This window comes from Pseudochaenichthys georgianus, chromosome 23 (genome assembly GCF_902827115.2).
Source record: "Pseudochaenichthys georgianus chromosome 23, fPseGeo1.2, whole genome shotgun sequence".
Taxonomy (NCBI): domain Eukaryota; kingdom Metazoa; phylum Chordata; class Actinopteri; order Perciformes; family Channichthyidae; genus Pseudochaenichthys; species Pseudochaenichthys georgianus.
In genome coordinates, this window is record NC_047525.1 from 19,780,368 (window position 1) to 19,789,501 (window position 9,134).

Sequence of the window (9,134 nt, forward strand, 5' to 3'; positions counted from 1 at the left end):
AATGAGAGATTTCCCTTTCCTCATTAACCTGTGGATCATTCCTAAGTTCACGTATGAATATTCATCTAGCTATTGTGCATCCAAGAGAGAGCGGGCTCAGTTACACGAGGCTTTCCAATAAACAGCGAGGGCACGAGGACCAGGAACAAGATGCAGAACACGTGAGCACTTTAGAATGACAGATGAGAAGAAAAAGCCTCTTTCCCATTAGCTGATGTTTTCGGCAGTAGTGTGGCGACGCTTTCAGCCGGTGTACAAACTCATCCGATCAATCATTCGTTAATTAATCAGCCGCATCACTCCTGAGATTCGGCATCATTCACATCCATCAGAGTCTCGATAAAGAGTTTGGAGAGGCAACGCAGATCAATTTTCACAGCGCCGTGACATTTTGGAGCGAGTCAGTGCGAGTTCACGCGGGGAGGAAATGTCAAGCCGGAGCCATGTGTTCGGTGCTTTGCTTTAGCTCCCAGCTGGAGAGCGCCTCCATATGTATTGTGTATAATTCCCTTTTAGTTCTAACAGATGTGGCTGCATGCACGCACCTTCACTTGAGTGCCCATGCAAAATGCATAAGAAAGGCAGCACAACCGCACACTTATTTAGACATGGAAGCATCTCAGCTTGGCCCGGGGATAGGAACTTCTAAGTAACGCCCCTGAAATCAAATGTGTTTCCTTGTCCTCCATCGAATGCTGCTGTGTACATATCAATATGTATTGAGTGGAGCGGCTGTTAGCTCCATAGCAAGAGACGCCTGCACAAATTGGACATTAACACAGATGGATTATGTCCCCTCCTGTTACAAAGACACCTGCACTCCAAAAGTCTCTTTTCAGCCTTGTTTGGATAACAAGACCCCGCCGTCCTCACTGTTTGCCCACGTGTCCTACAGCCAGACGGGCTCGGCATCACATTTACCTCAGCGCTGCATTCCTCTGTCGCGAGAATGTAGAATATTCTGCCGCTGTTATGAGGTATAAAATAGAGTAATATGCTCGATTGCTGATAAACCCCAGGTAATAATCTCCTAGGTCCTGTGAATTGTATTCATAGGGCCAAATCCATCTCATTCTCATCTGACATTCGTCCCTTTTTATTTTTTAATAGAACGCTTGCATTTCCCTGAGATGAGATTTGTGTGGGAGATTTATGGGGAATCGTTTGCAACAGTGTGGCTGTCAGGAAAAAAGGGAGAGAACCTTACAGAGAATATAAGAAAATTACCATCGGAAAAACAGCACTGTCTTTTTGAATTCCATTTCCTTGAGATTTCTCCAACAATCTTTCTATTTTATGATTCTGTCCGTGGCACTTGGACCATTTGGTGCCACTGTAATCACAGCGTGCCCACAGAAGGTATTGAGAGGGGAGAGTACTGGGATTGAATTACATTTTTTTGAGCAGCATTTAAAGCCGAGCAGTTAGCACATAGCTCTATTCCATGCCTAGCATCAACACAACCGTGACATTATTTATTTGTATCCCCAAGCTTATTGCGATGTTTATTATTGCTAGAGCATCACACATTGTCATCTGTGAAACATGCTAGAGCTCCCTCCAACACCTGCCCCTTTCATGGCAATTAGCCCCCGCGTGAAGTCATCAAGAGTTTATTATGAAGAAATAAACTTCAAGAGTCTTGAAAAGCACTGGCGCCTCCATCAAGTTGGCTGTGTGACTGGCGGGGGCCAGATGGTGGGGAGGCTTCCAGATCTGTCTTTCTGTTGGGAGATTTATTGTTTCTCAGTGTCTGCTCTGCCAGACTGGCTTTGTTGTTGGATTATACCCGCTGAAGAATCCTAAATATGTGACCGGCAAAACACTTCAGTTTGACAGAGAGTAAGCTGTTGAATTGTTGTTTTTTCACCACTCTACCAGAATACTGTGGTATTAACGCCTTCAATTGGTGAGGAGCAATGGGTGTACACAAGCATTATAGTAACACACAATGTGCAATGATTCCCCCTAAAAACAAGTATTTCTTTCTTTAAAATGTGTTCTTCTTGCTGGGAGTTACAAAAGAAGATTGGCACAATTATAATATCTGCCTGTTATATTGCATGAAAGCCAAGAGAAATGTAAATGAAAATTGAGCTTAATCAAATGTATCTAGACGGGTGTTGACAATATGTTATGATCAATGTTATATACTTAAGCAATAGCTCACGACAGGCCGTGGTATATGCTCATTATATCACAGCTAGGGGGCGTGGTTCAACCCCCTTAGCTGTGATATAATGAGCATATATCACGGCCTGAAGTGAGCTATTGCTTTTATAAAACGGTTACCAAGTGTGACAATATGAAAGAAAAATACACACTAATTTAAATAGTTTCTATTAGTGAATAATGATATTCAAAGTAAAATAGTCCCTCCGTTGCCTTCTGCACGAAACGAGGTGGTTGCTATGCAACAACACTAACAGCTAGCGAACACATCAGACCAGGGGTCTCCAACCTTTCTCCATCTGAGAGCTACTTTTAAAAAATGAAAGTGGCCAAGAGCTACTTGCATCAAATCGCTTACATTCATTCATCAGTGGAATTAAGCTACTTTTGTACGTACGTGTGAAATAGCAATACCTAAAGCTTATCAACAATCTTAACTTCACATGAAGGTCCAAGAAAACGACAATTTCTCACATATTAATATGTAGCGCTACAAGTACATCACTGAAAATTCATATAAATTTCCAAGAGAAAAAGACAATGTTTTCACTTCTTATTATGGCCCACATAGTAAATACATCGCCTTAATCACCACCTTGCAAGCATCTTATGGCACGTGTAAAATAAGTGCATTCACTCTTTTTTACAGTTAGTGAGATGACTGGCGCTGCATGGAGTCCACCATACAGGTGTATGCTGGAGTGTACCTACCCACTTAGGTTCACTCTAAGAGTCATTTACATGTTCATCAGTCGGTCTTGTTCTGTATTTAGATTTCATTACATTCATGTCAGAAAAAGTTGCTTCACAAAGGTCTGTAGAACAGAACCAAATAAAGCAGACATGTTCAGTGCTGCTTGGTGATGTTCTTATAGTTTTCTGGGTCTATAAGGCTCCAGAAATGTTGTGAGTTTTGCTGAGACTTAAGCTGAACATGATTTTGGAGATTTAAAACCTCCTTCTCCACAGGATTGACACTGAACAGTTCAGCCATCTTTTTCATATTTTTCTTCGTCTTGACATGAAATGATACACCATAATAAATCAACTGTTAGGTCTAGCCTCCCTATATCTGTGTGTGACATTTTTCCATCGTAAAAAACAAAAACCTAATGCTTCTGCAGTCTAGCTGCAGCTTCTAGCAACGGTCTTCTGTTAAAAAAAGGACACTGAATGTCCTGAATGTGGCATCACACACAGGACTTGAGTCTGAACACAGCAGACAACAGGAGTATTTACAGCAGCATTATAAAAACAAAAATAGTGCATGTGGGTGCACACTTACATTCTCTGTCTTACTGTTACGTGAATCCCATGAATGTATGAGATTAAGTTAGCTTCATCACATCTCAATCAGTGAATATTAAAGTTTCTATCAGGTTACTATCAGCCTGTCACTCATTATTAGTAGAGGGGGCGGGGTTTGGATGAACGGAGAGGAGACGGTGATCGCGGAAGCTTTCCTCCTGCCTTCACAAACTTTAGTATTTATCAACTGAAAATAGCAAGAGGACATTCATACTCTGCAATCCAAGACTTGATTAAATCCACCAAAAACCTGACATGACGATAACGAGTGTTTTCCAAAAACACAAATGCCTGTGTCTCTGAGCCGCAGCGACGCGGACTGATTCAGAGCGGGTCATTGTGCTGTTGGTTCTGGACTGATGCTGCCGGAGAAAGCAGACTGCTCCGTGTGTGGTGTCGCTGTGCCGCTGTCACGTCTGTTCCTTGATCTCTGCGTCACGGACCAATTTTATATTCGTGTGACAGAAACAATTCTAAAATAAAAAAACGTTATTGTCCAGCCGCTGCCGAAAAATCAAGAAGCAACATTACTACGCTATAATCGATAATCGAGCGGCGAGCTACTGAAAAGCTGCCCGCGAGCTACCGGTATCTCGCGATCGACGTGTTGGAGAGCCCTGCATTAGACAGAGAGCGTTGATCCATTATCTGGCTCTTTATTCACATTCATGTGTTTGTTGCTGTTTATTGTGCAGCCACTGAAAACTGTCCAGCATCAGTAGCATGGCTTACGAGGTCACTTGTATAGGTTGAGGTTGTTCTAGGCCAGTGTTTCTCAAACGTTTTCATACCAAGGACCACTTAACCAATAAAAAAACACTCGCGGACCACCGAACTCCAAAAATATCCAAAAACACATCGTTTTTCTAGAACAGATTACAAATCGCCTGCAAATGGTAAAAACGAGTGGCAACATGTGTTATGAAGGTGTTGCTCGCTCCATTATGGAGATATTCCCGCGAGAGTGCGGAAAACTTTTATTTATTTAAAATGTGAAATTTTACCAATATACTCACGGACCACTAGGGACCACACTTTCTAGGCTGTTGCTTGGCGTGGTGAGAATATTGCTCCACTTTCTCCGGTCCCCGAGATTGGGCTTCCAGTGGCTCTGGAGAGAGCTTTGCACCTGTGGCCACTGACGCTCATCATCTCTCTGCTTTGTTTCAAGACCCGCATCAGAAAGCTTTTGAATGGTGGTCCTTTCCCAGTTGGTCTGCCTGCTCTTCACGTAGCTCTGCATGTCGTCCTTTAGGTGCTCTCTGGAGATATACTCCTCAATCCACTCCTCCATAGTAAGACCCCCGGTAGGTTAATCTTAAATGTTTCCATTTTATGCTTTGTAAGTTTGTTTCGTAACGGAAGAAATTTAAATTTACTTCTAAAACTGACAAGTCAAATCAAGCAATCTGATTGGTCGATAGCGTTATTGCGGACCTTTTTGATTACAGATTTGAAAACATCGCTGCTTGCTTTAAAAGTAGCACAATTCATTATGTCAAACCTTGGAAAGTATCTAGATATCCATGCCCTAATGCCAAAGGAACTACACACTGAATATGTTTTGCCGTTTGATGTCTATGTCTGGACCGCTGCGTACAAAGGAGGGTTTCTGCCCGTTACTTCTCCGCTGCTTTCTTGTTCCAGTTTGCAGTTTTCTTTTCTGCTCAACGGTATACTGTTTTTCTCAGACGCGGAGGGACACTGACTTGTTGTGAAAAGTAACTTACAATTCTACCCGTGGTATACGATCAGTATATCACGGCTAAGAACCAATCAGATTGCTTGATTTGACTTGTCCGTTTTATAATTAAGCAATAGCTCACGACAGGCCGTGGTATATGCTCATTATATCACAGCTAGGGGGCGTGGTTCAACCCCCTTAGCTGTGATATAATGAGCATATATCACGGCCTGAAGTGAGCTATTGCTTTTATAAAACGGTTACCAAGTGTGGCAATATGAAAGAAAAATACACACTCTAATTTAAATAGTTTCTATTAGTGAATAATGATGTTCAAAGTAAAATAGTCCCTCCGTTGCCTTCTGCACGAAACATAGTGCGAGGTGGTTGCTATGCAACAACACTAACAGCTAGCGAACACATTAGACAGAGAGCGTTGATCCATTATCTGGCTCTTTATTCACATTCATGTGTTTGTTGCTGTTTATTGTGCAGCCACTGAAAACCTGTCCAGCATCAGTAGCATGGCTTACGAGGTCACTTGTATAGGTTGAGGTTGTTCTAGGCTGTTGCTTGGCGTGGTGAGAATATTGCTCCACTTTCTCCGGTCCCCGAGATTGGGCTTCCAGTAGCTCTGGAGAGAGCTTTGCACCTGTGGCCACTGACGCTCATCATCTCTCTGCTTTGTTTCAAGACCCGCATCAGAAAGCTTTTGAATGGTGGTCCTTTCCCAGTTGGTCTGCCTGCTCTTCACGTAGCTCTGCATGTCGTCCTTTAGGTGCTCTCTGGAGATATACTCCTCAATCCACTCCTCCATAGTAAGACCCCCGGGAGGTCGAAGTTAATCTTAAATGTTTCCATCTTATGCTTTGTAAGTTTGTTTCGTAACGGAAGAAATGTAAATATAAAACTGACGGCCTGTCGTGAGCTATTGCTTAATTATAACTCTTGTCTCTATAAATATTTTCTAAAAATATCAAACTATTCTTTGAAGGTTATATGACAAAGAGGTGAGGCACTTACAGTATACTGCAAAGACAAACTTTTATTTCCAAAAGATGTTGGGAAAATATTCTTGCCAGAAGTTAGTTTCAAAGATGAATAACACTTTTTTGAATGAATAATAAATGTAAATCTACAGTCAGCAGCTAGTAATTTAGCTTAGCAAAAAAAGCCTAGAAACGTGGGGAAAGCAGCTAGCACTAAACCCCTCAAGTTTACTCATAAAATGCTATATTTTGTGCAATTTTTTTACAACAAGCTATAAGGTTAGCTTATAGTGCACAGGTTTTATAACTTAGATTTCAACTGTTTAACAAAAGATGAGCGTACCTGCTGCATTCAAGATTAAAAGCACATTATTGCCATTAATATTTTAAAACACACAGTGGTCAATGTACAACTTTTGCAACATATATTCTGCACTATTTCTATTATATTCTATTTTATTTCATTTACTTGCACTGTTTTATTGTGTTGCACTGTTGGAGGAGCCTGTGACCTAAGATGTTCACTGTCATAACTACACTGTAGCTATGCACACATGACAATAAAAGCCTTGAACCTTGAAGCAGTAGAAATAATATATTGCATTAATAGTGACCTTCTGTCAGGAGCTGCACAGACTGACTGTCCGTGTGCGCCCCCCTGATGCTCTGTTCTCGTTGATTCACAGGTCTCATAACACAGCCAGATTTGGGCAAACCCGGCGGTGACTGTCTGAGGGAGTGCGCTCGCCCCCGGACTCCGGACAAACGACTCGCTGTAAACCACTCCCCCCCCCCCCCCCCCCCTCCCGGGCTCGTCACTGCTCTCTCCTGCTCTCTGTCGTTGGGTCAAAGCGTCGACCTCCTCTCCGCTCTATCTGCCTGCTCTGTGAAATAAGCAGCGCCTGCTCGTGCCACGGAGCATCGGGCACCTTCAAAGATCCCACGAATGGTTTTTTGCCTCATTGGAAGGAATGTGTTTGGAAGTGCTTGAACAAGGGATTCCTCACATATCTCTCCATAGCCTCTAGAGCAGGAGTTCCAGAGCGAAGACATACCGGACCCTGTTGCTTCTCGGACCACCTCGCGAGGCCGTTACAAAACAAAACTGAGCGCTCTCTGCTGTGAATAGGCCTTCTGCTGGAGTAAACCTCCCATATTTTTATAGACCAAAGAACAAAAGAACAATTGTGATCATTATGACAAAGACACACGGAGACTTTGTGAACTTGGCGTTTGTGTCGCCATGGCGACGCGGTGGCACAATCACGGGAGTACTTTTAAAACTTTCCAGACGTTTTTTTTTTTCAGACTAAGCCCACCACTGTATTTTGAAACTGGAGATATAGGTACTACATACGTATAACTGTGTATAAAAAAAAAAAATCTGATTTGCATTTTTCAGTAGCTACGGTTGGGACACTTTGCAGGAAGCGACGTCGAGTTGGATCAAGAGCGCAAATAATATCAAAGAGTTGATGACATCTACAGAGAGTATAAATGCTATGGAGTCTGAAAAGAAGGAGTGAAGAAATGTCATTAAATGTATTTTGAAAGGCCCTAAAAAGTTATATATTTAACAGTTTTATATGTTGTACCTTTGTAGAGAAGCTTATCGGACTTAAAATGTGGTCACAATGGCAGTTTAGTAGGATGTGAACAAATGCTGTTGTTCTCATGACTGCTGGCTCTTAGTCCCAGGTTTTCTGTTCACACCTCAGTAGCTGCTTTCTTTTCATGGTCATCTACAAATCACTGTCTATCAGAACCATTAATGAAAAAAAAGGAAAGTGACACAATTTATCGAGGACTGGTCTGCAGCCAACTGAACATTGTAAATCTATGGTAGTGGAAGCCATTGAAATCTGCTAATTTGCTATGATATTGTATTGTACACGGTGTGGAATACTGACTCATTTCCTCTCTATGGGTTTTGATCTCTTAATTTATTTTTGTGCTTGTGTTTGTTCTCGCACAAATCTGGCCTCTCTGCGACAGAGATGAACACAAACGGGAGAGACAGAGAGAAAGCAGAGGAAGCATTGCAGAAGTATTAGAGTCATTTACATACATTTTTTTATCATGGAATATTTTAAGAATAAATTAAATACATGAAAAAGAAACGTCCCCTGCAAGTTTAGATGGTCATCAAGGGAATATTCACATGACCTTACTCTGAATGTGTTCGGTCACAAAGAAAGTGACTAAAAGGTGATACAATAGCCAGATGATATCGGACATGAAATCCTGCTCAGAGGGAAATATATAAAGGTGGGAAAGACATGTTTTTAGCAGGTAAAATAATAAGATAATATAAAGGGGAATCAGAACATGACTGGTGTTATTAATAATACATTTCCCATTAATGGACAATGGAGACAGCTTGTTTCTGAAAAAGTAATACATACATCATTCTGTTTATCCTTCTCCTTCTAAAACAAAAAATACGAAACTATTTGATCGCCTTTGTACCGCCATCTTAAACATTTCAAGTGGGTTTTTTCTAGTGTGTATCCTCCTCGAAGTAAGCCACGTAAAAGTCTGAATCTGTTTCTGGCCAATCAGTCGACACTGTGGTAGAAATGGTTCAGTTGTGAATATGTTTTCTCAACAGGTATCAGAACAACTAAAACCTGCTTTACCAAACAGCAGAGGAGAACTTCAGAAGGATGAACGGCCAATCCTGTTGTGGTTCACGGAGGATTCGACCAATCCCAGCTCAGACGACACACGGACAACATTTATAAACATCAACATTTCATATTTACAGTAAGGATGAAATTAAGGTTTGAAAAACTCACAACATTTCTGTACAAGGTACCAAGAAAATATGTCATCCAAGGTAAGTCAATGCCACACAAACGTCTCAATGAGCTTTACCGGTCAGCAGTGATTATAAAACAAGCTCTGGCAAATCATGACACATTTTTGGTGAGACTGGAAATATAATTGAGAAATGCTCATTTAAAAACGAGATAAAGGTG

The 9,134-nt window shown here is 41.5% G+C and overlaps 1 protein-coding gene across 2 annotated transcripts in view; it reads left to right on the top strand.

Annotated features, from left to right (window-relative positions):
• tafa5a (TAFA chemokine like family member 5a) overlaps positions 1-8,273 on the top strand; it is a 182,243-nt gene extending 173,970 nt beyond the window's left edge. For both annotated transcript variants that reach the window (XM_034112339.2, XM_034112340.2), the window contains exon 5: positions 6,840-8,273. The gene's annotated coding sequence lies outside the window, so the exon portion shown is untranslated. The remainder of the gene's footprint in view (positions 1-6,839) is intronic.
• Positions 8,274-9,134: the final 861 nt, after the last annotated feature.